The sequence below is a fragment of the Camelus bactrianus genome, chromosome 8 (assembly GCF_048773025.1).
Source record: "Camelus bactrianus isolate YW-2024 breed Bactrian camel chromosome 8, ASM4877302v1, whole genome shotgun sequence".
Classification (NCBI taxonomy): Eukaryota; Metazoa; Chordata; class Mammalia; order Artiodactyla; family Camelidae; genus Camelus; species Camelus bactrianus.
Window position 1 is genome coordinate 43,195,362 of NC_133546.1, and position 26,775 is coordinate 43,222,136.

The window sequence follows — 26,775 nt, forward strand, 5'->3', positions numbered from 1 at the left end:
TAATTTTGCTATTGTTTGTATTTCTTTCCATTTCCTTATCTCTTAGAGTTCCATTTATATCTTAGCTTGCATATCTTGCTTGTGTTTTATTCCTTCCTGGTCTTTCTAACTGATCATCTTTCCTTGTAAAAGATGTCTCACAGAAACTGTGTTTTCTTTTATCTTATTGAGAACACACAACAGATACTGCCTACATTTCTTCTGTTTTCTCAGGTAAATTATCACAGATTCTTTTTTTGGCTTTTTAGGAAGGTGTTTTATCTATGCTGCTGAATCTTTGTATAGATCCCAGGTTTATTCTTCTATGAACAAGAGGCTATTTAACCAGTCCTGGTGTTTGCCAGTAGGCAGAGTATGGAAGGTTCAATTGGTTGTCTTCATTTTCACTTCTAAACTGATAGAACTGTTAGAATTGCCCTCCTGCATATACAGAGCTAATAATTGAGCACAACCCACTTATGAATGAAAACATTCATCTAGTGTGCCCCTACTTGATTGAGGTTTAAGAGTTTTCCCCCTGTTCTCACTGTGCAGTCCATCATGTGGGAGGAAACTTATTCCTGGATAACCTGAGACAATGGTTTCTTGTTTTCAGTCTGTCTTTATGCCTTTCTTTCTGTGTGTCTGGCTTTCTGCCTTTCTTTTTTTTTTTTTCTTTTCTCCAGAGTATTACATAAAAGTCTCCAGGTTGTAAAGGACCTTAGGACTTTTGAAGATTTTATCAGTGATAGAAGCTAATTTAACATCCAAAATGGAGAGAGCTATGTTCTGTCAGTTGTTGATACTGGGCATTGATGTTTATAGAATAGACAAAGAACAAGAGGTTTTATTTTAATTTTTTTTCCAAATTCTATTTATTTATTATTGTATTATTTTTGACAGGGGGAGAAGGTAATACCACTTGAACTATACCCTTCCCCCAAAGAGCAAGAGGTTTTAAGTGAGAAAATATAGCCTTGATATTGAGTGGGAAGATACAACTTTACACATCTTAGAAAGTTTTTAGTAGGTGACTGGTTTCTATTGGAGCAGATGATGTCTCCATGGTAAAAACTATGGTGTATATCTTAAATATTTCAGTGAAAAACTGGAAAAAGAGTTATTCTGTATTTCATTAATCCTAGGACATTTATTCCCCTCTCCATTTTTGTATCTCAGCAACTGGGATGTATCTTACAGTCAGTGGTGTACTGTATTTAATTGGAAGCATTTTTTTCTTTCTTAGCAGTACAAAATTTAATGCTATCTTATAGTCACTGGCATTTTAGATTCAGTAAAATATATTAATAGATGTTTAGCTTAGTGCCATTACAAATTTAATCTTCTGGTTTATTGTGAGTAAAGCATTGATAATAGGTGGTGCCCCCCCTCTCTGCTCCCCGTACAGTTTTGGCCTTGGGTTAACTCTCTGGCTTTATTCACCTGGAAACCTGATAGAGATAGAATGCCAGTTGTGTAACCAAGCATCATTGCTTTTGGTAAAAATGACTCATGATTAGTAAATTACATATGGCCTGGGAAGACTGTGAATAAACTGTAAATACCAGCAGGAAGCAAGAGCTTTGGACTTCCTGGGTGTGATAACTCTTATAATTGAGCAAGTCTTTTGTAGGGCTGGGGAATCTATGTCTCTAGGACTGGAGGTAGTAGTTACTATTCAATACTTCCCAGCTAGGGTAGTTATTGCACCAGTCCTTGTGATCTCATTCTCTTTTACTTGACCTGCCCCATCAGGATGCCAAAGAGAATATACCCTGGATTGCTGTGCAGACTCCTACTGCAGAGTAACAACCTGACACTGCCTTGCTGGCATGTTGTTTCATGTTTTATATTTCACTAAGTGTAACCAGGATCTAGTGTGGCCTGTTTGGATTGTGTGAGTCTCAACTTCTAGGAACAACAAGGAGTGTTGTTCCTGTATTTGGTGATTTTATTTAATTTTTTTTTAACATTTGCTGAATGAATCTGTACTTACTACTTACTCTTCATAAGAATTTTAAAGTATAAATATATAATAAATATGAGAACATCTATCATATGTGTAAATTAAGGAATATAACAAACATCTGTTTACTATCCAGAATAAGAAATAGAACATTACAAACATCTTTGAAATCTCTGATTGCCTCCTCCTCTCTTATCTAATTTTGGTTTCTACTTTTGGTTAATCGTTTCCTTGTTTTTCTTTATAGTTTTACTTCATTTGTATATATCCTAAACAATATGTTGTTTAGTTTTATCTTTTTAGAGTTACTTGTGTGTGTCTGTTCTTCTGTGATTCCCCTCCCCTAACATTATGTTTTAGTGAATTATCTATGTTGAATTATATAGCTGTAGTTCATTCATTTTTACTGCTGTATAGTATTGTGTCATATGACTATACCACAGTTTTATTTATTCATTCTCTTGTGAACATTTGAGTTGTTACCTGGATTTTTTTTAAATCCCCAGTTATAAACAATGCTGTAATGAAGACTGTTGTACATGTCTTCTAGTGCATGTATATAAGAATTTATCATGATTATACTAGTAGAATTGCTATGGTAGAATGTGCACATCTCTCTTAGGTAATGCAAATTATTTTCCAAGGTGGTTCAACCAAACTATATGCCCACCAGCAGCATATGAGAGTTTCTGATGTTCCCCATCTTCACCAACGTTTAGATTTATCAGACTTCTTGTTTTAAATTAATTCTTATAGGTGTAAGTGATACTCTCTCGTTGTTTGTATATTTTCTCTCACTAGTACAGTTGAATTTTTCCATATGTTTATCATCCCTTTGTTCTATCAGATATTGAGAAGAGTGTTAAAGTCTCCAACTTGTGGATTTATCTGTTTTTCTTTCAGTTCTATCAGTTTTTGCTTCATGTATTTTGAAGCTTTGTTAAGTTCTTACATATTTAGGATTATAATGTCTTCTTGATGAAATGACCTCTTAATCCCTGGTGTAATATTTCTTGTTCTAAAAGTCTTCCTTGTCTTCTGTTAATAGAGCCATTCCAGCTTTTTTTTTTTTTTTTTATGGAAAAGGGCTTAAAAGTATAATCTTTTGAAAGAAATAATGTTTTATTTCTCAAAATCTTTTATATAAGTGAGCTTTTACTGATACCAGGACTGTTTCTGTGCAATCCCTGAATTTGATGAAAAATGAAGACTTTGGTGAAGGGAACACATCACTTCTGGGGCTCCTTTTGGGCCTTTAGGAAACATTAGGCAATGTTTGTACCACTGGTACACATAGGAAGGCCAAATGTTAGCAGAACCAGAATGCCTGAAGATATTAAAGTAGTTTGACTCGGTTACATACGGACTCCTATTTAAACTTATATTGAAACGTCTTTTCTCATATAGTAAAAGTTAACCTCTGAGTTTTCTTTACAGAATCTTTTTAGTGCCTTAGCATTGTTATTTGGGAAATAAATGATCACACACAACCTCAAACTTTGGTGGGACAGGTTGTCATATAAGTAGGTATATTAAGTAGCAGATACAGAATTAGAGGACATAGAAGGAATATGCAGACTTGGTTGAGTATACATTGTCCCCAAAACAACACTTCTTTTTTATCTTGATATTCTTTTTTTTGCCCTTGATTCAAGTTTATTTGTTTTTTTTCTAGTTTTATTATGTAGAATTGTTACAGTTCGACTGCACATACACATTATATTGCATGTAAATATAAACAGTATACTGTACATTTTTTTAGTTTTCATATATGTACTAATTATTGTTTCTAAGAACAGATTAGATCTTTAGCTCATTCCAGCTTTCTTTTGATTAGTTTTCACATGGTGTATCATGTCAAGAATTGTGAAGGGTCTGAGATTTTTACCTTCTTGCAAGCTAACAGTTTAACTTGACACAAATTTCAAAGATGCTGGCAATAGATGTGAGATTGCTGGCTCTTCACTTTACTGACTGTTACAAGGAGGAACTGCAGATAGGAGATGGTTGCAGCTCAAATACTGAGAAGTAGATTTAAAGACAGCTAGCTACCCCAGCAGAGAACCGTGGAGAATTGTCTCCCAACATATCTTTTTCCATCCTTTTACTTTCAACCTATTTATGGTTTTATAGTTTAAATGAGCTTCTTGCAGACAGCATAAAGGTGGGCTTGTTCATTTATCTAGTCTAACGATCTCAGTCTTGTAATTAATGTGCTTAGATTTTTTTTTACATTTAACGTTAATAATATGGTTGGACTAAAATCTGCCACTGTGCCAGCTGTTTTCTGTTATTCTATCCTTTGCTTTTTCTGTCTTTTGGATTACCTGGATATTTTTTATTTCCTTTCTCTACTGTTTGCTTACTTATTTATATATCTTTTAAAATTAATTTAGTGGCAGTCCTAGGGTATATAATATACATTTATAACTAATCAAGTCTTCCATCATATAATACTACGTAATTTCACATATACTATAAGAACTTTACAGTTGTTTACTTCAATTTTTTCCTGCTCTTCCTTTGTGCGTTTGTTGTTACACATTTTCACTTTTGTATATGCTATCAGCACTCAGTACAGAACTTCTATTTTTGCTTTAGACAGTCATCTTTTAGAGCAATTACAAATAAGAAATAAATGAAGTCATTTATGTCATTTCTAGTGTTGTTGATTTCTTTGGATGGATCCAAGTTTCTGTCTGCTATCATATTCCATCTGCCTGAAGAACTTCCTTTATTATTTATTATAGGACAAATCTGGTGGTACTGAATTACTTAGTTTTTGGTTTTCTGAAAGAGACTTTATTTTTCCTTCATTTTTAGGTAACATTTTTGCTGAGTACAGCATTGTAGATTGCCTTTTCTTTCAGCACTTAGGAGATGTCATTCTGTTGTCCATCTTGTGTAGTTTTGCTGTAATTCTTATCTTTGATTTTCTGTGTGTTAAATGTCTTTTTTTTCTTTTTGGTCTGTCTTAAAGATTTTCTCCATCTTTGGTTATAATGTGTCGTTACTTTTGAATATGATGTGTCTATTTTCTTTTGTTTGGTGTTCTCTGAACTCTTGTTTCTGTGGTTTGATATCTTTGATTTGGAAAATTCTCAGCCATTATCTTTTCTTGATTCTTCTTTCTCTCTTCTCTTTGTGTGATTTCAGTTATATGTTAAATCATAAACTACTGTCCCATAGCTCTTGTATGATTTGGTCTGAGTTTTTTTTTTTCCCCCCCTCTAACTGCCCCCCGTATGATGAGATTTATCATTAGGGAGATTTCCTGGATGATAATAGTTATTGTTGCTATTCTTTACTAAAGTATTGATATTTCAGAAAGTGAAGCTGTAGTGTGGAAGCATATACTTTTTGGCGTGTCCTGAGATCTTTCAGATTATTAGTAAAATGTGTTTATAATAATCTTTCTCCCAATTCAAAACAATTCAATTAAACTTGGAGACCACAGCTATGACCTAGAATTCTTGCTGTTGTGATGATAGAATGTAATTCCAATGACTTATGATGTAAGGTATGTTTTAGTTTTGTATGTAGAAACATATTATTTTTTATCTTTGTTAATTACTTGAAATTCATTGGATTTTCATACTGAATTATGCTTCGGTTATTATTATAACCCTTCTATTTGCATGACTAAGTGAAGAAAATGGGCTTTAGAATAATTTGAACAGTATGATCCTTCTGTTTAAAAATGTATATAATGTAGACACAGAGAGAAAAAAATACATCAGGAAGTGAAGTGTTTATCTCCAGGTAGTAGAACTGAGTAGTTTTTCTTTTTTTGCGTTCTTTTGTATCTTTTGAATAAAAGCACTTTATATTTAGGGGGAAATTTTAATAAACCCGAACATACAGTCTGTTCACATTATTCTCCTGTTTGAAGCCATCATTAGCTTCCCATATTCTACAGAAGTATTTCCCCAAAAGTAGTCCATGGACATAACTGCTTTAGAATCACCTGGGGTACTCATTAAAAATAGATTCCTGGGGTCCACCTCAGGCATATGAAATATAAACTTTTGGGGTTAGCCTACGAATATGTACTTCTAGCTGGTGCCACGAGTGATTTTTATATATTCTGAAGTTCTCAAATTGGCCTACAGTATATAAAACTCTGGATGACATTAAACTTTTCCATGATCCAACACCTGAGTGCTTCTCCAGCCTCATCTTGCTCCCCAAGCACTTTGCTCTTCAGTCTGAACTGCTTGCCCCTGCTCACATGTTCTTTTAGCTTAAGGAAGGCAGGAAGTCTGGCTTTTCTAGGTGTGGAATGCTTAACATAGTGTTGCCCCTCATTAAATATTTGATGAATTCCACTCCATTCCTCTGGATGGAATGATTATGTCCATTTAGTGAATTCTCCTATTTCAAAATTGTCCTGAGACATTGCCTCCAGTGTGAAGGTATCCTGACTTCAGTCAGCTCAATCAGAGTTGAATGGTCCTTTGTGTCATCATTGTACTTTGTTTATCTCTGTTAGAGCAGTTATCATATTGACTTGAGTGATTCCCTATTAGAATGTAAGTTTTATGAGCACCCATCAGTATGCTGCCAGTCTTTGTGTCCTCAATGCTTGGTCCTAGACATGCAATAAAAATTAGTAGGAAAAAACTCAGTGGTAGAAGGACAAAGTGTGATTCCACTTATATAAGGATCTAGAACAGTCAAATTCATAGAGAAAGGAAGTAGATTAGGGTTACCAGGGACTGAGGGAAAGGGGAAATGGGAATTTATTGTTTAATGGGTACAGAATTCCTGTTTGGGGTGATGAAGAGAAATGTTCTAGAGATGGGTGGTGGTAATGGTTACAAACAATGTGAATGTACTTTATACCCCTGAATTGTACATTCATAAAGTAGTAAATTTTATGTTATGTATATTGTGGCACACACAAAAAGCCCTCATGAAGCTAAGGGCCTTGGTCTATTCACTCAGCTTTATTCTCTGCAGTTCCTAACATTGTTTAGTTTCATTGTTAATTGTGTTTTCTTTTGTTGTGGTAGTACTTGATTTTAAAGATATTTGAAATTAAGTTGAATGTAGAGAGAATGCCCATAGGAAAATCTATAACAAATCAACAGAGTTTATAAAGTAAAGAGCGGGGGGAATAAAGGAGGAAACATAGCATCTACCTTTTAAAAATCACATATTTAAAGAAAATATTATAATATTACAAATAGTAATTAAAATTGAAGTGGCTCTGTGTCCTTTAGAGATCTGGCTTCTTACACTTCAAGCTTTTCAAACTCCCAGCTCAGGTCCAGGTCATTTCCTTACTCTTCATGTAGAACTGTGCATCTATACTGCTTTATGTGGAAACTATTCATGATTCCATCTCTATTCTGGAGTTCACCTTGTAACCCATTAGGAATAAATTTAATGAACAAAAACTTTTCTGGCTCTTTCCCTTGTGAGCTGGCTAGGATAGTTTATAGGAAATACCTCATTCCACTCTTGAGTACTCTTAAGATTTACAGAATGAATACTGTCATCCTGCCCCCCTTTTATACTTAGTCATTCCACTCAGGAAGTGGTATCTTAGGTTTCTTGGTGTGTCAGCTTCTACAGAAGACAGATTGGTTGGTTGTCTTTCCCAGGCAAAACAACATAAGCAATAGACAGAACAGAAGCAGATATGAGAACCTAGCTTTCTCTTATTAAGCCAGACATCAGAGAGATACAAAAATGTAAAGCAGTTTCTGTCTTTGTTCTAAATTTTTTTCTTTTGAAAAGATACTATTCGTGTTAACATGTAATAGGTTTATTTAATTTCTCACATGGTTAGTATTGATAGATAAAACCCACATGAATAAAATTCTTTGAGGTCCTTCATAACTTTCAAGAGTGAAAAGCAGTCCTGAGACCAGACGTTTTGGGAACTGTAATTGGCAGGGTTTATTGAGGACTTATGACATGTTTTTACTCATTTAATTCTCTAAATGGTACTAGTAGATAGGTATTTTTATTATCTCCAGTTTACTAATGAGGAAACCAAGGCAGAGAGAGATTGTTACCTCTCTAAGTTCAATAGAGAGAAGATAAGTAGAGAAGCTGATTCAAACTCAGTTTGGTTCTTTTCAAAATTTTAATCTCTTATGTTCTTCCCAGTATATAATCACTAGTTCCTGTTATGTCTTCATTTACAATATTTTCAGTTCTCTCTTTTCCTATTGTCACATCCTAGTTTGGGTTCTTACTGCTTCATTGTTAGAAGGAGCAGCTCCTAGTTATGCTGTCCATTGTCAAATTAATGGTCCAGATGTACAGCTTTTCTCATTTTTTTCTCCTCTCCATAATCTATGATAGCTTACTCTTGTGTATGTCTTTAAGCCCATATTTTTCTACTTTTTTTTTTTTTTGGTTGCTGTATATAGCACTTATCCTCCACTCTGCGGACTCAGATTCCGTGTATGAGTCTGCTTAAAGTTGTCACATAGGTTACTAATGTTTTGTTCATTTTTTTTTTCAGACTTACTTCTCTGTTTCATTTGGATAGTTTCTATTGCTGTGTTTTAACTAGCATTTCTAATGTGCTATTAATTCACCCATTGTATTTTTCATCACAAACATTTATTTTTCATCTCAGATGAGATAAAATTTTTTTTGTGTTCTATTTATGTTGTCCATGTCTCTGCTTAACACATTTGAGTATTCCTCTACATATGGATAATAGTTCTAGTAACTATCTTTGCTAACTAATTCTAATATTTGTCATTTCTTGGCCTATTTCTATTGCTGATTTTTATTCTCATTATGGGTCATATTTTCTTATTCCATGCCTGACAGTTTTTTATTGGGTGCCAGACATTGTGAATTTTACCTTGTGTGTTGGATATTTTTGTATTTCTAGAAATATTCTTGAGTTTTATTCTGGGACAGTGATACGTTATTTGGAAATGGTTTGACATTTCCAATGCTTATTTTTATGCTTGGTTAGGTAGGATCAGAGCAAACTTTATCTAGGGCTAATTTTGCACCACTACTGAGACAATAACTTAACAATTACCCACCTGATGTCCTGTGAAGTATGAAATTTTTTCCTTTTTGAATGAAACACAAATTACTCCTGCCACTGTTCGAGCCCCTGGGATTGTTCCTTCTGCTCCTTTTAGCTGGTTCTTTTCTTGCTTAGGGTAGATTCCTCACACTCATGTGATACTGCTCTGTAAAGATTTAAGAGGGACCTACTGCAGATCTACTCCACTCTGCAACTCTCTCTTCTTTGGTATCCTACCAGACAAATTCCAGCAACTTCCTCAACTCAGTAGTATTGCTGGGCTCCACCTGGGTTCCTTCTCCCTCTGCTCCCTGGAAACTGCTCTTAGAAGGGAGCTCTTGGAAGGGGCTCACTTTGTTTCCCTTCTCTAAGATTTACTCTCCTATACCAGCCTTTGTCCAGTGTCTGAAAACCATTGTTTCATATATTTTTCTGTTTTTTTAGTTTTTTCAGGTGGGAGGGTAAATCTGTTCCCTGTTACTCCATTTATACTAAAAGTCCTGTCTATTCATTTGTTAGATTCAGCTCAAGTACTAGCTCTTCTCCAAAATGTCTAATTATCCATTTTCCAGTCAAGAATCATTTAGTTGCAAAAAACAGAGGCCCTTTCAAAGAGGCTCTAGTAAATAGGAGATTTATTATTATAATACAGAGAAACCTCTCACATCTTTATTGCATGGTACAAACAGGTCTGCCTTCTCTTCCATTCTCTTCTCTGCACACCAGTTTCCTTGGCAGGATTCTTTCTGCTTGCCTTTGACTCTGCCAGATTGTTAACTTTGGCTTTAACTTAACATGACCTTTTAGCTCTAGTCCTTATACTGTGTATTTATGTGACTAGCTGCAAGGAGCCAGAAAATTAATAGTAATCTTGGGTAAGCAGAGTTCAGTAGTGACATGACCATGACTAATATTAAATGAAAGTAAAAATTCTAAGTTAATAAACATTTTAAAGTAAGTGTTTTGCATGAGAAATACCAACCTATAAATTCTGAGAAGTTAAAGTCTCAAATAATACTCAGTAAACACAATGTTTGTACCAAGGTAGCTCAGACATTTTGCTGATGTTGTTTGTTGAATCAATAATGTGATTCATCTAAAAGCATTCACCAATCATATATTATGTACCAGACACTGTCCAAGGCACTAGTGATTCAAAGGAGTTTATATGTTAGAAAAGGTGTTGACAAACTAAACCCCTGAGAGCCAAATCCAGCCCCATCACCTGTTTTTGTAAGTAAAATTTTAGTAGATCACAGCCCACTCCATTTATTTTCATGTTACCTATGGCTCTTTTCATGCTTCAACAGGATCTGAGTGGTTGCAGCAGAGACTGTGGCCCACAGAGCCTAAACATTTACTATTTGTCCTGTTAATGGACAAAGTTGCCAATCCCTGGCATAGGGTGATTATGTATTTTTTTTAATATAAAAAACTTGTCTTCTTTTTGCAGTGTCAAGACCTTCATTAATCAGATCTTAGACTTTGACCAAATAAATTCCTAAAGTCCTGACATTAGAAGTTCTAGGTTTCATTCATTAAGACCATAGGATTGTTTTGCCTCTTAATTTCTGGTTGGATTTGAAATCTCTTACGTGAGGACATCTGGGTTTACTGGTGGTTTGGAACACATGTGGTGTGGTATTTGGCAAGAGGCTAAAGGCCAAGTGTTGCAATCACCTACGTAACAATCTTTTGCTAATCATCAAGTGTTTTCTGTAATTTTAGTAATAAAAACAGATTTTTTTCTCCTAAAGTATATTAAAATAAAAAAGTAATATGCTTTGAGATGGTAGGTGTAGTTGAAAATTAATGTTTTCTAATATAAAAATTAAAAACAAGCTCAGGAAATACCATCTGAGTCTAAATGTGCTCGTGAGGTTAGTAATCAGTGTGTAGTTCCTCTCTGTTCACAGTTGTCATTAGTTAAGACAAAGAAATCTGACACAGATTTGCATAAAATTATTCACCCTTCAAGTCTCTGCTACTATAAAAAGAATAGATGTTATTCATTTTTTAATATGTGCCTATCTTTTTTAAACTCCGTAGCCACTAATCTCAATATCAAATGCTAGATTGTCCTGCTGCTCCCAGGAGATTCCCGCTGAAGAGAATCTAAAAGAAAAAGTAAAGAGTCTCTGTACTTTGGGGGGTTTTTGTAGCTAAGATAACCATTCCTTCCAGTTTGTGTGACATGTTCTTAATTTACACTAACATAATTATTAATAGTGCCCCCCTTTATTCTCAAAAATCCTAGTTTGGATGACATTATATTGTTACCCTCTTTATCTATAACCATGTTGACCACTGAGCAGCTGAATCTGCTTTAAAATTTAGCATTTAGCCAGCCTTGGCATCCTGATCCTAATTATCACAGGAGAGCTGGTGGATTGATGGCTGCAAGATAGTACAGTTGTGAAACTTAACTTGTACGTAGGTTCTTCTGATAGTAAGAACTTAGATTATGTTTGTTTCTATAGCTCAAAATCATCTATACCCCCAAGTGCTAAAAATGAACATTTTGTGGGTGTTTAGGGACATCCTCAATCTCTCTCCATTCTTCTGTAGGCTTTTCTTTTCCTATTTTTCTGTCTCTTCTCATAAACTTCATATTTCAGCCTCACTCATGAAATTGGATTTTCCTGAATATATTTTATGCTTTTTCTAATTCTCATGCCTTTCTTATATTCTATTTTTTTTTCTGTTCTGTATTTTCTAGTCTCCTTTTCCTATGTATGTCTGTTAAATTCCTACCCATCCTTTGAAGTCCAATGCGTATGTCACTTCCATGAAGCCTTTTTTGCCACACCCCCACTCCAATTAAATTCTCTTTTTTCTGGGCTCCCTAAGCATTTTGTTCCTATCTCTTATGTCTTATCACATAGCTTAGTGTCCTGTTTCCTCAGCTGTTTAATGGCAAGAGACTGTATTTAATTCATTTAAAATCCACAATACCTATACAAAGCCTTTTATATGCTAGGTGTTCAGTAAAAATGTGTGGTCAATTGTTGGTGTATTCCTCTAATTTCTTTAGAACAACTAGGCCAGAAAATATTTTAAAAAGAAATTTTCTTTGTAAGTTTTGTAAGGGTAATTTTAATATGCCAATTTCTAAATTTGATACCTTTAGTTATCTTTCTCTTATCTGCATTCTTTTTTTCCCTCACATTTTAAATGTTTAATAAATACATTTAAGGTCATAAATTTTTCTGAAGGAAAACCTTTCTTGACTAAACTTAAAGATCAGTTGTGCTGACCCAGATCAGAAAAGACCACTTGGCCAACCCCAAAAGTAGTGGTATTAATGCAAATGGTCATTGTTTAAGTTCCTAAATTTTGGAGTGGTTTGTTATGCAGCAAAAGCTAACTAATACAGAAATTAGTTTCAAGAGCAGGATGTTGCCATAACAAAAACCTAAAACATGTGATGTTGGTTTTGGAATAGGGCAGTGACTAGAAAATCAGTAAAGAAACGGTTTGCAAAGGCTGCAAAAATGGGGAGGAAAAAATCACTCTGCTACAGCTGGTTTGGAAAACGATGACTCATACTATGTAGAGATAGAACAGTTTTACCTGCATTCTTGTTAACATTTTTTTTTCAGATAGAAGTATATCCTCGTTGACACTTTAGGGCCAAAGTTTCTATTTTTCCTTCCAGTCCAAGGCAGTTTGCCATGTTCCAAGAGCTTCTTACGTTCTTTTCCCATTGTCATCTTATTTTCTCAGTTAATTCTTGAAAATGATGAGATGATCACTTGCCTGACTGCCTAAATTAGTTCTCTGAGTTAATCATTGCCTTCCATAAATTTCCCTTACTTTGGCCACTATATTTATTTCCAGGAAGAAGTCAGGATGAAAGTATTAAGTTTTCTTTACCAGTTGAGAAGAGTCTACCTTAAACATTAACATGCTTTGTAAAACTTTTCCAATGGCAAAAAGGAAAAATTAGTAGGTGACATTACAACCCTGGCACTTTTTTCTTTCAAGTTAAGTCTCATTTCATTAGACTTTTGGAGTAGGGGAAGCCTGCAACTAGCTCTTTAGGTACGTTATCTTGGTTATTTCCAAAATTTGTATTCATAGCCTTTGAGGAAGAGACATCAAAATACTTCAGCCTCTGAAAATACATCTAGATTGGGCCAGGAGGCAGGTTATGTATGTTTGGGGTGGTGGGGGAAGGGTGGGATGATCCAACCAAGTGGCAAGCTCATTCTCAGTGTTCCCCTACTTATGGCCCTTAAGTCTATGGTGATGACTTAGGGTCACCTTGAATGGTGCCACCATAGGCCTTCAACATGAGGGGAAAATAGTAGCATTTGATAATATAGAAAAATTCTTATCCTTAGATCAGAGTAACAAATTGTGGTCTCAGAAGGAGCTTAAGGATTATGGGTTGAAGAACTGTCTTTTATGTTATGTTTAAAGGAGAGATAGATTTTCTAAGTAGGAGATTAGAAATGGATGCTTTGACAGATTGAGAAGAGACTTGGAAGGCTAGAAATTGTCTAGAAATGCTAGAATTAGGAGAGTACTACTGTTGGCAACTTAAAAGATCAAATAGGAGAAATTGGTGAATATATAAATTATAGGTTAAATGTTTAGGAGATATTATTTGTGAAATGCCAGATAAATTTGAAATCAGCATTGGTAGAAATAAGGATTAGGAAGGAGTATGGTTTACGGAAGGAACATCAGTGTTGTTAACTATACATATATTCTTAAAAGATTTTTAAATATTTGCATTTGATTCAATGGCCTTTTAATTTGGGAGGTTTTTTCCTTTTCTATTAACAATTCATTAGAAAAAAGAATTCATTAGAAATTATCACAGTGGTGGTTTTAAAAAATAATACATGTGTGGTATGATTATAAATAGGTACTTCTGAAAAATCACTTACTTGATAAAAAAATACATCCCTGGAGTTTTGTTGTTTTTGAGCTTGTTTGAAGTTGTGCTTTGGTAAAGTTAAAAGAACACTAGACTGAGAATCAAGAACTTAGAGTTTGGTTCTGAGGTCCTTGAAATTATTCTTGTTCAGTTAAATGCATGACTTTAGGCACTCTGAATCTCTTGTTTCATATATTAAATGGATAAACAAACTGTGATATTTCTGTACAAGGAGTTACTATGGAGCAATAGGAAGGAATGAGCTACAGATGCATGTGATGTCATGGATGAACATCAAAATCACTGTGCTGGGCAAAAGAATTCAGGCACAAAGGATATGTACAGGGTGATTTCATTTTTATGAAGTGCTAGACAAAACTTGTGAAAAATCAGAACAGGGATTGCCTCAGAGGAGGCGGGAATTGACTGAAAAGCAACACAAAGGAATTCTGGGAGTGATGAAAATAGGAAATGTTCCATGGCTTGATACACACAGTTGTCAAAGTTAATCAAGGCACAGTTAGTATTTGTGCATTTCACCAAATGAAAATTTTACCACTCTCCCTCCTACCCCGAAATGAACAGCAAACAAATATTGAATTCTAGTTAATAGATATGCCTTTCTCAAGTGGTAGTGGTTAGTAATTCTGAAACTACTTTTTATGTTTTCTAAGTTTGTGCAGACAAGTAAATATATTTAGGAAAATGGGACCCTGATTTCTCACTGTTGGGCAAGAGAGATGGGGACAAGTAGAATGTCTCTGGGATATTGGGGTAGTATTGGAGGTATTAGTATGAACTCAGATTTTACTATACAGAGAAAGATAGGTAGGCTGGTAGATTGGGTGGGGAAAGAGAAAAGGAGGGAGGGAGAGAAGAAAAGGGGGAGAGAGAGAGAGAAAGGGTGGGGGACGAAGGAAGGAAGGGAAGGAAATAAATGTAGCTGTGTTTGTATGTGTATAAATATGTAAATTTCCTAGCTCTGTTTGCTTAGACATTCTAGAATTAATGACACTGCCATAGCAATAGCAATGAGCACGCTTTACATCCAAATCTTGATTTCTAAATAACATTTGCTAAATAAACCTGATTACCTCACTAGATATACCTTTGAAAGACAGCTGATTCCATGGTACAAAATGAACTATGTAGCATATTATTGTTCCAGAAAATAAGAAAGTGTTCAAGGAATGATGGGAACATATCAAAACGACACGAGTTCTGGTTTCCACTAATGAAAAAAATTAGAGGTTGTCACTCTTGTCCTCAAAACAAGAGCAAAGTTGAACAAACTAAAAACCAACTGCTCTTCTTAGATCCATAAGACAGTTGAGATCACAGAGTAAACCAATACCCCAAAAACTGAAGAGACAGACAAATACAAAGAATCACAGCTTACCAGGAGCAGAAACTGAGGAGCCAGGATCTGGCAGGATAACTTTACCTGTAACTGATGAACTTCCAGAAGCTGAGTGTGGATTAGCTTGAGAGTTAAAAATTACCAGGGGCCCAGTTTTAGGGAAAAGATTCCCGCACTTTTTGAGTTTTTCTTTCACAAGCTCTACCAGGTTCTCACAGTGAAGATGGGGTTGGGGGGTCAGGGTAGAATCCTCTTATGCTTTTAGCAGAGGAAGTGGAATAGTAACCATTTTGAAGTATGCTCATGGCAATCTGTTCTCCTCCTGCCCAAAGTGGGGAAACTACCAGAGTCTGAACAACTTGGGGGAAGGGAATACCCAAATCCAGCCCCCTCTAGCCTTGCTGTCTCATCTAAGGGGAAAAAGGGGCAAGAGGCACTTGCGAAGACCACAGCCAGGCATTAAGGTCACTAAAAGGCTTGGATCTAACCATAAGATTACAGAACACTTTTCCCTCCACCAGCATCTTACCACCACATCAGTGGGTTCCTGTATAGTAATAGAGTATTACAGATGAAAAAAATTGCAAGACTTGCATTCTGTTTAAGGAGATTCTGGGGAAGCTCAAAAAGACAACAGGAGAGATAAAAATAAGGACATTAGAGGAAATTTTAACCTCTCATACCATTAGCTACTATAAGTAGAGCCTAACTCCTAGTCAAGCTCTAATGGGAAGAGTGGGTAACATGCAAGAACTGATGGGTGATGTCAGCAAAGAGATGGAAGCTCTAAGCAAGAATCAAAAGGAGAGCTTCTTCCCAGCCAGCCACACCAGAGGGAGGCCAAGATGGCAGATGAGATCGCCAAGGCTCAGGCCACTTGGCCTGGTAGCAACACAATCTTTGGGAAGATCATTCACAAGGAAATTCCAGCCAAAATCATTTTTGAGGATGACCAGTGTCTTGCTTTCCATGACATTTCCCCTCAAGCATCAACATGTTTTCTGGTGATACCCAAGAAACTTATATCCCAGATTTCTGCAGCAGAGGATGATGATGAAAGTCTTCTTGGAAATTTAATGATTGTTGTCACAAAATGTGCTGCTGTTTTGGGCCTGAAGAAGGGTTATCGAATGGTGGTGAATGAACACCATGGGGGTGGGGGACAGTCTTTCTATTATGTTCATCTCCATGTTCTTGGAGGTGGCAGATGAACTGACCTCCTGGTTAAGCATGCTATAGGGATAATTTTCTCTTCTCTAGACTGTGATCAGGTTTGCAAGTTCCAGTATGCTAAACAATTCACTTATTTTTGCCTGTATATGGAGACATTGCAGAAATAATTTTTTAAAACCCTATACATAATAAATGAAGTTGTTGCATGGTCAAAAAAAAAGAATTAAAAGGAAATACTAGACATCAAAAGTACTGTAACAGAAATGAAGAATGCCTCTGATGGTCTCATCCAAAGGAAAAGAGAGGAAAGAACAAAAGAAATATTTGAAGTAATGATGGCTGATAATTTTCCAAAATTATTGACGGACATAAAACCACCAATCCAGGAAGCTCAGAGGACACCAAATATGATAAATACCAAATCTACACCTAGGCATATCATTTTCAAATTGCAGAAAACCAGAGACAAAGAGAAAATCTTGAAAGAAGGTAGAAGGGAAAAAACACCTTACCAATACAAGAAGAAAGCTAAGAATTACATTGGATTTCTCTCCACAAACCATGCAAGCGAGAAGAGAGTGCAGTGAAATGTTTAGAGTAGAAAGAAAAAAAATCACCAACCTAAAATTCTGAACACATAGAAATTATTCCTTAAAAATGAAGGAGAAATAAAAACTTTCTCAGACAAATAAAAATGGAAGGAATTTATTTCCAGTAAGAAGTGTTACTTGCCTTACAAGAGATATTAAAAGATCTTCAGAGAAAAGGAATGATATAGGTCAGAAACTTGGATCCACATCAAGAAAGGAAGAACATTAGAGAAGGAGTAAGTGAAGGTAAAATAAAACCTTTTATTTTCTTATTCTTGATTGACTTAATAGATAACTTCAAAATTTAATAGAAATGATGTATTGGGTGATTATAGTTTATGGATAAGTGAAATTAATGATAGCAATGTTATAAGTGAAAGGAGGGAGGAATTTGGAATACCGTTATTATGTACTTAAGAATACCATTATAAAGTGCTTGTACTCCCCATGAAATGCAGTCCATAAAGTGTTACTTGATAGTGGATGTAGATGTAATGTATACTGCAAATTCTAGAGCAACCGCTAAAATTTAGTTTTTCCTTTTAATGCTTTAAAGATGTCACTCCACTGACTTCTTGTTTACATTGGTTTTGATAGGTTTGGTAATATGTTTCTGCCCCAAATTTTGGACTCCTGATTTTCATGATTTATAACTCTGCATTATTCGAGCCCCCATGTGACTAATTATATGCTTAGTAGAACTAACTGGCTATATCAGTTCTGTACTCTTAAATAACTGAACATAGTCCTAAGAAAACTTCCTTTTAATTCAAATACAAAAGTTGTAGGAAATTTGGGGGAGGGGTGTTGAAGAGTGAAAGGAGGCTATGCTGCTTCTACCTTTTGAGAGAATAAATATTAAATACAGGTGTAGTAGTCTAGTTCTGTTGTCATTTGGTTTTTATTTGAAAGAAAAAACCTTTTGACAGTTCTTTCTTAATCCTTAATTTCTTTACCTGTTTTTGGTAATGATCACTGTAAGTGGAACATCTCTCTGTAATTTGACTAAATATCTTAATGTGATTCAAGGTTTGGAAAACTATACTTAGTGCATCATCACATAGAAATAAAGATGTGTAAGTGGTTTTAGTGGCTAATGTTTATATTTCTCAATTTAGTCATAATTTATTTTAATGAATATATTGACTCTAATGATATATTTAAAATTAGGTCTTCTCATTAGAGACATCAAGTATTCAGCAAGGTAATTCAGTTATACATATATATATATATATTCTTTTACAGATTCATTTCCATTTTCGGTATTGCAAGGTATTGAATATAGTTCCATGTGCTATACAGGTCCTTGTTGTTTCTCTGTTTTATATGTAGTACTGTGTGTCTTTTAATCCCAAATTCCTAATTTATTCCTACCCCCTTTCCCCTTTGGTAACCATAAGTTTGTTTTCTATGTTGGTGAGTCTATTTCTGTTCTGTAAATAAATTCATTTGTATCATTGTTTCACATATAAATGATATCATATAATATTTGTCTTTGTCTGACTTACTTCACTTAGTGTGATAATCTCTAGGTCCATGCATATTGCTGCAAATGCCATTATTTCATTCCTTTTTATGGCCAAGTAATAGGCCATTGTGTGTGTGTGTGTATCTCACAACTTCTTTATCCAATCATCTGTTGATGGACATTGAAGTCATTTGCATGTCTTGGCTGTTGCAAATAGTGCTGCTGTGAACATTGGGGTGCATGAATTTTTTTGAATTAGAGTTTTTATGTTTTCTGGATATATACCTAGGAGTGGGATTGCTGGATCATATATTAACTCTATTTTTAGTTTTCTAGGGAACCTCCATACTGTTCTCCATAGTGGCTGCACCAATTTACATTCCCATCAGCAGTGTAGGAGCAGTGTAGGAGACCCTTTTCTCCACACCCTCTCCAGCATTTATTATTTATAGACTTTTTAATGATGGCCATTCTAACTGGTGTGAGGTGATACCTCATTGTAGTTTTGATTTGCATCTCTCTAATAATTAGCGATGTTGAGCATCTTTTCATGTGCCTGTTGGCCATCTGTATGTCTTCTTTGGAGAAATGTCTGAGTCTTTAGCCTTGTATTTTTTTAAGATTCCACAAGTAAGTGATATCATACAGTATTTGTCTTCTCTACTTGACTTATTTCACTTAGCATAATACCCTCCAAATCCATCCATCCATGTTGTAAATGGCAAAATTTCTTTTTTTAATGACTGAATAGTGTTCTGTTGTGTATATGTATGTGTGTGTGTTTGTGTGTGTGTGTGTATAGACTTTATGCATTCGTCTGTTGATGGACACTTAGGTTGCTTTCGTAACTTGGCAATTGTGAATAATGTGCTATGAACATTAGGGTTCATGTATCTTTTTGAATTAGTGTTTTGGGATTTTTTTCAGATACATACCCAGGAGTGGAACTGTGGATCGTATGGTAGTTCTGTTTTCAGTTTTTTTGGAGAAACCCCTATACTGTTTTCCACAGTGGCTGCACCAATTTACATTCCCACCAACAGTGTGTAAGGGTTCCCTTTTCTCCACATCCTCACCAACATTTGTTATTTGTGTTCTTTTTGATGATAGCCATTCTGAATGAAGTAAGGTGATATCTCATTGTGGTTTTGATTTGCATTTCCCTTATTAGTGATGTTGAGCATCTTTTGATGTACCTGTTGGCCTTCTGCATTTCCTCTTTGGAAAAATGTCTATTCAGTTGTTCTACCCATTTTTTAATTGAATTGTTTGTTTTTTTGATGCTGAGTTTTATGAGCTGTTTATGTATTTTGAATATTAACCTCTTATTGGTCATATCATTTGCAGATATTTTCTCCCATTCGGTAGATTGTCTTTTCATTTGACAATATTTGCAAGTATTCTTGTTGCTTTTATACAGGATCAGCTTTTCAAAGGTCCTTCCTCTGCCATTCTGGAAGTTTCTCTTCCCTTTTCTGTATACTTTTATTGGCATCCTGCTTCCAGTCTCTGATTCACCCTGTAATTGCTTGCTTTTCTCTTACACATTTCTACTGGACCCTTGGAACTCTGGTTCCATGGCTGACATACTTACATTCTCAATTATTGACTATTACCTATCTTTCTTGCCAGGCTGCCTTCTCAGGGGCTGATTCTTTCACATCCCACATAAATCCAAATCCTCTGTTCCTCCCTTAAATATTAGTATTCGTCAAGTTTCTGGCCTACACCCCTTCTCTTGTCTGTCTGTTTCCCCTAAGTAGTCTTACCCACTTGTTGCTCATAACCTCAAATCTGTCTTCTCTAGCCCAGATCTGTCTTAAGCTACACATCTGTATCTAATTGTGCTTAACGTAAATCTTCATTTGGAATTTCTACAGACGGGTAAAATTCCTCAAGTTCAAACCAGATACCAAACTATTCTTTCTCAGTTTTTTTTGAATAACACTCCCATTTATCCAGTTACCTCAACCAAATTTGGGTCATTTTTTTTATTCTTTCTCCTTTACTCTACCTCCAAATTACAGTCGTTTACCTCTCAGTTCTGTGCCCTAAATTCTTTTTGATTTAGGTTTTTTTCATCTCTGCTGACATCTCTTGCCAGAATTACTCCAGCAGCCTTGTAAACAGATCTTCCCCATTATCATTCTGTTTCCAGCTTCTCCCTAATGTGTCCGCAGGGAAACTTTATAAAATGTGAATCCACACAGGTCACAGTCTATCATGTGCGTGCACGGACACACATATACACACACACACACTATCTCTTGCTCTCACTCTGTCTCTTATACACACACACATACACAAACACACTTTTCCCTTCTTTCCATTGCATTCCTTGCTCTATCCTAACAGCATTTTCCCCATTCCCGGACCGTGTCGTGTTCTTGTTGTTTTCAGGTTTCTGTACATACTGCCGTATTCTTTCTCATTTGACTCTTTTGTTGCTTCCTCAGGAAGGTCTTCCTATAGTCTGACAAATCTGAGTTAGATGCTTCTGGATACAGAATTACTAAACTGTAATTGCCTACTTATTCATCTGTATCTCCAAGTAAAATGTCAAGTCCATGAGATTAGGGACTGTGATTATGAGCAGCCTGTGTCCTAGCACCTGACACTGGGCTACCATAAATTGTTTGGTGAGTAGAGAATTTATTTCTACATTTATGTATGAAGGAACCAACCATGTTCATCACTGAGAATACAAAGACATATTAGACAAATGTATAATGTCTAAGACCTTTGAAACATCTGGTGTTTGAGGGATATATTTGTTTGTAATGTGGGATTAGTAACTTAAAGTCAATGATTCTAAATAAAGTCCTGTATACTTTAGTTGAAGAAATTAAATGGCATCGATATATATGAAACTCCAAAGCATTATTTGTAAATGAAAGGAAAAAATGAAGAGAAGCTATTCAATAAGAAGTTATATGCATAAGCCCTTTGTAAAGTTAGCGATTATACTTAGTTTTTGTTTTGTTTTTAATTTCTGGGTCATTTATAAGTAGGTGACTTCTTCCTTCCTTTTTTTTACATAAATTGTATAATGTTTAGAAAATATATATAAGCAAAAAATAAATTAAATCATCCATTATCTGGTTTAATGTATATATATTTATTTCAGTTATCACCAGAAATAAATATATCATAAACATCTCTTCATGCTAGGAAATATTCTTCAATACCATCTGTTGCTAAGGTCAGCAAACTCTTTCTTCATAGGGCCACACAGTATATATTTTAGGCTTTGAGGGCTAGAAGGTCTCTAACAACTACTCAACTCGTCCTTAGCAAAAGCAGCCATAGACCATTCCAAATTGATGTAGTGTATTCTGATAAAACTTTATTAAAACGGGCAGAGAGCAGGATTTGGTATGAGAGCCATAGATCTATTTTATAATACAGGTATACCATAATTACTTAATCTCCTATTTTAGAAAATGTCTTCAATTTTTTACTATTACTAATAATATTATCATAGCATCTTAATATCGAAATCTTTATGCACATTCTTAATGTTTCCTTAACACAAATTCTGGGGGGAAAATAGTCATTTCTAGGGCTAAGAGTACATCCTTAATACTTTTCTTTTTTAATGAGGATAGGTGATATAACACTTGCTTTCTAACTATGACTGTGAGGAGTTTGGTTCATTTTGTGGTTTTTGTGGGGATGGGGAAAGAAAGATGGAGTGAATCTTTAGATTAGAAGCAAAGATCGGAGGGAAATACTGAATTAACAGTAGTAATACAAAACTTAAAAAGAGATACTCCATGAAGAAGAAAATATGAAAATTTCAAAAATATGTGTTTTCCTGTTTACATAACCAAGTTTTTTTGTTTGGTAGCTCTGTAGTTTTGTTTAAAATCTTACATAGATTGAGATTTGGAAGATGCGGTTTGCAAATTACAAAATGAGCATTTCCTATTCAATCTCCTAAAATACTCTTAGGCCAGCATGATTTTGATTGTGATTACCAATCAGCTTGTTTAAAAAAAGAAAAGAAAGAAAGAAATTAAAAAGGAGAAGACATTAAACTTTTTTGTTCCAGTTGATGGGGCAGTCTAATCAATTAGAGGGGATTGGCAAATTACTATCCATGGACCAAAACTCTCCCATTGCCTGTTTTTGTAAATGAAATTTTATTGGAACACAGCCGTGCCCATTCACTTAAATACTATCTATGACTCCTTTCAGGCTACAACAGCTGAATTAGTTGTATCAGAGATGGTATAAGCCATAAAGCCTAAAATATTTACTGTCTGCCACTTACAGAAAAAAAATTTACAGACCCTAGAATTAGAGGAATGACACGTGTTAGTCTTTCTATTTATTGAAAGTAGTTTTGCTATGGATAAACTGACAAGATTTTAGAAGCACAATTAATTAAGAGGCTAAATCTGGGTGTTTAAAATATAGAAGAAAATGCAGGAAGAGGAAATAAGAAATGTAATACAAAGGACTTAATGTTTGATATAATCCTATATTCTATGAAAGATTAGATTTAGAGCACCCAAATACTGTTACAGAGGCACCTACCTTAGTTATAGAAACCCTACTTTCACACAGTTGGAAAGCAGCCAACTCCACAGAGTTTTGTTACAGTGTTTTTAGAAGTCAGCAGTTATGCTGTGACAAGTTCCATGGTGCTTTCCTGAAACAACTTTGTTCAGTTTCTGAATGAAGCAACATCAGTCAAACTGGAAAATTCAAACTCTTAAAAATTCTCCAAAACCTGTGTACATAGGCTTATTCTCCCAAAGACAGTCTTTATCATCCCTACTGGATTTGTTGCCTTAATTCAGTTTGATGTGACAATAGGGGACGTTCAGAAAGTAGGGATGTTTTCTTTCTTTGGATCCACATATTACTTAGAAATAGCTAATATCCAAAATCCTTTCAGAATCCCAAATCATTTAGTAAGATTTCAAAATGACCTAGTTTTCATTAATTTTATAAAAAACATTCTTAAATGAATCTTGAGTGTGGAACTCTTTGGACTATAGGGGAAAAGCCTCTGGACTGAAGTCAAACATTCCTCTTAACTGGGCCACTAAATAGTTGTTGAAAAAAAATCTAAGTCCCTAGTACCAGATCCCTGGGCTTTTATGAGAGAGAAGTCACTGATACAATGCTTAAATTTGATTTGAGGGTGTTTTCTCACAGCTTAACCTAATCCTAACTGATGGGGGTCAGGGTAGACAAGTTTCTCTCTAAGGGACTTTACAGTTATGGGGCTCCACATATTTGTGTGGGGTAGAGCTGACAGAGGGAAATTTTTTAAACTGGTCTCTATTTTGTCACGATACAACAGTGCTATAACAGAACCACAAATTTTACAAAAATAAAAGATGACTGTTGCCAAAAAGAAATTGACTGTCATGTTCATTTTTACACATTTCTCTTTCTTTGTTTAACTTTTTGAGTTCTTGTTTTATCTAGTTTCTCATAATTTCTGTGATACTTATTCTGTATTAGAGCTGTTATTGCTCTGCCAAGAATTCCTTGTGCTGTGGTTCTTCAGGAAATTGTTCTCAAGGAAGGGTGGCTGCTAAGGCACTGAGCCATGTCCAGCTGCTGGAGAACTAGAAGGAGGCACATCTGTCTTGATGTAGTGACTGTGACTTTGCAAGGAACTTCAGGTCATTCAGGGTAGAAAAGCACAATTAGCTGGAAACTCTTCACAACAGCCGTATCCTGCTGTAACCCTGATGGTAGTGCCTTAGTTGTATCAGAGTCCCTCTGTTTTCATAGGTTTGTTGTTTCATATATTCTAAGCTTGCACACCATTCCTTTCTCCTTAAGCAATTATTCTGTTTTGCTGGAGGTTCATTCATTCATTTAATAAGTATCTATTAAACACATAGTCTGTGTTTTGTGCTGGATCCTGGGGATACTATGATCATTCAAACACAGCACTAGCTCCCAACGAATTTGCAGTCAAATGGGAGAGCCAGATAAGGAAACAAGTGTTTATAATACAAAATAAAAACTGAGGAATTTAGGATTAAGGAAGCCAGTATTAACTTAAAAAAAAAAATTGAACCAGCATGGTTAAATGGAAAGAGTATTGGTTTTAGATTTCATTATTCTGCTTTCAAATACTGATTCAATCACTTAATTGGTTTGTGACTTGGGAAAGTTAACCTCTGTGATACTTGTAAGGTTGTTCTAAGTTTTACTTGGTTAATATATATAGAGAACTTAGTCGAGTGCCTTCTGAATAAATCATTTCTGCTTTTTTCCTAAATCATACACCACAAATTATTATGGTTACAAAACCTATAAATAAAAAGATCATTTCTCTGGCCTCTATTTCACAGGAAATGTGAAAAGAGGATATTTTAAATTTTTTTATGAACTTTGTAAACATCCTGCCTATAAAGAAACTATTAGTAAAAATCAAATTTTATAATTATTTCTTGTAAAGTTTACCCAAATTTCCATCATTAAGATACAGACTGTAAAATTAATATCTTAAGGACTTAGAATATTGTTTGTGAAGTATGCTAGTAATTCTGTAATCACTGGCCTTAGATTTTATTTGTCAACCTAAAAACTTTAAAAGTTTTCTGTCTCCCCACCTCCCCACCCATGATTCAGCATGCCAGTTGCTTTTAAGCAAATTGTAGCTTATATCCAGAAGGGTAATGGTTATAACCTGTTTTCATGAGGTGTTTAAAAAGCATTCAAATAGATCATCAGTAGATTGATGAAATGAATTTGCTTAAGACTCACTCTTTATTAAAATTTGAATTTTTTCTATTTGCAGAATTAAAAGCTACAATATTTAGGAAATACTATCATGCTATATTTACAAATGAAATGGAATAGTCAAAGAATTTGCTTTTAACTGAAAAGTTTTCATTCATTTGAAGTTAAGTATCATAACTGCTGCTAAAATAGAAACTGAAATTGGTCTAACAACAATACAATTTGTAATTCTTCAAAAGTATCGAAATTGGTAGCTCAAATCAGAATACTGCACTTGGGAGAGTATAGATCTAATTCTATTATGTGATTATTTTCAGTTTAGCTATACTATGTAATAACTATTCCAGATTTATCTAGTTCTTTTATAGCTGTACCTTAAAAATAAGACAAGCTGATGTTATTCACCGTTAAACATGTAAATACAAGCTATCAACAGAACACAGAACTATTTTCTATATATTTTACAAAAATCACTCTTAATTATAAATAGTGTTCAAATAAATAGTTACTTTTCTACCAAAAGAAAAAGCCAGTGGAACAGAGTGGGGTAAGGGGTTGGGAAGAAGCCCTAAGATTGTGTTGGCAGGGCAATACAGTGATAGTGACAGCATGAGAAAACTGGATGTGTTCTTCCATCGCTGCTGTTTTCTCTGTTTGAATTAAATAAGTGGTATGTGCCCAAGTGGAACTAGGGACAGTATTCTGAGGACAGGAACCACTTTTATACAGTCCTGCTGGATTCATGCGAGTAATGGTGCATCTGCTTTTTTTGCTGCTGCTGTTACTTAACCTTGTCATAGATACATTACTGTTTCTGTGGCACCTTTTTTGTGGGTTCTTACTCATATTACTTTCTTTATCTTGGCTGGGCCAGATTGTCTGTTGGCAGGTCAGCACCATTTACCCCTTCTGTTCCTTGCCTGATACAATGGTTTCCTGGAAAGTGTGCATGCTTGTTTTTCCCCCTCATTGTGTCTCCCGTCCCACTCCACCAAATGTGCGATTTAGATATCCAGAAGCCCATTACAATTGATCTATAAAGGTTTTCTTTTGATTTGTTTTTGTCTGTTTTTGTTTGTTTGTTTTTTCCCTAATAACAAAATTTTATTTTTACCTTTCCCAACTCCTTCCTCCCAATAGCAAAACTCCACACACTGGAACTGCTGTAATTTACCCCCTCCTTTCTCCCAGAGCTGTCTCTGTCTTAGGAAAGTCTCTTGTTTGAAAATGTTTATGCCCAGATAGATATTCATTGACTTATTTAGTAACCTCTTAGTGAATTTTTGTAAGCTTTATGACACTGTGCTAAGTAGTATTAATAGGACAGTTCAGTGAAGTGCATAAAAGTAGTCAGATTGTGAGGGTGAAATATTCAAACATATTTTGACCAAAACTACTGTTTAAATCATACTATAATGCTTATATTTATAAAATTCTTCTAAATATTCTGTTATAAAATGTAGTCAATACAGGTGGTTTTAACTAAAGGGTTAAATTTTTCAACCCTTCCCTTAGATAAGCTGTGTTGTCCTTAGACCATTTAAATAACTTAGATTCTGAGCTTTGTAATGTTAAAGTTTTAAAATGCATCTCAAGACTAAATGTTATGATGTGTTACATTTTAG

General features: G+C 34.9%; 1 protein-coding gene and 1 pseudogene across 3 annotated transcripts in view; both read left to right on the forward strand.

Annotated features, from left to right (window-relative positions):
- REV3L (REV3 like, DNA directed polymerase zeta catalytic subunit) overlaps positions 1-26,775 on the forward strand; it is a 143,592-nt gene that overhangs the window by 16,370 nt on the left and 100,447 nt on the right. The window lies entirely within an intron of this gene.
- On the forward strand, positions 10,339-26,769 carry LOC123619810 (adenosine 5'-monophosphoramidase HINT1 pseudogene; annotated as a pseudogene).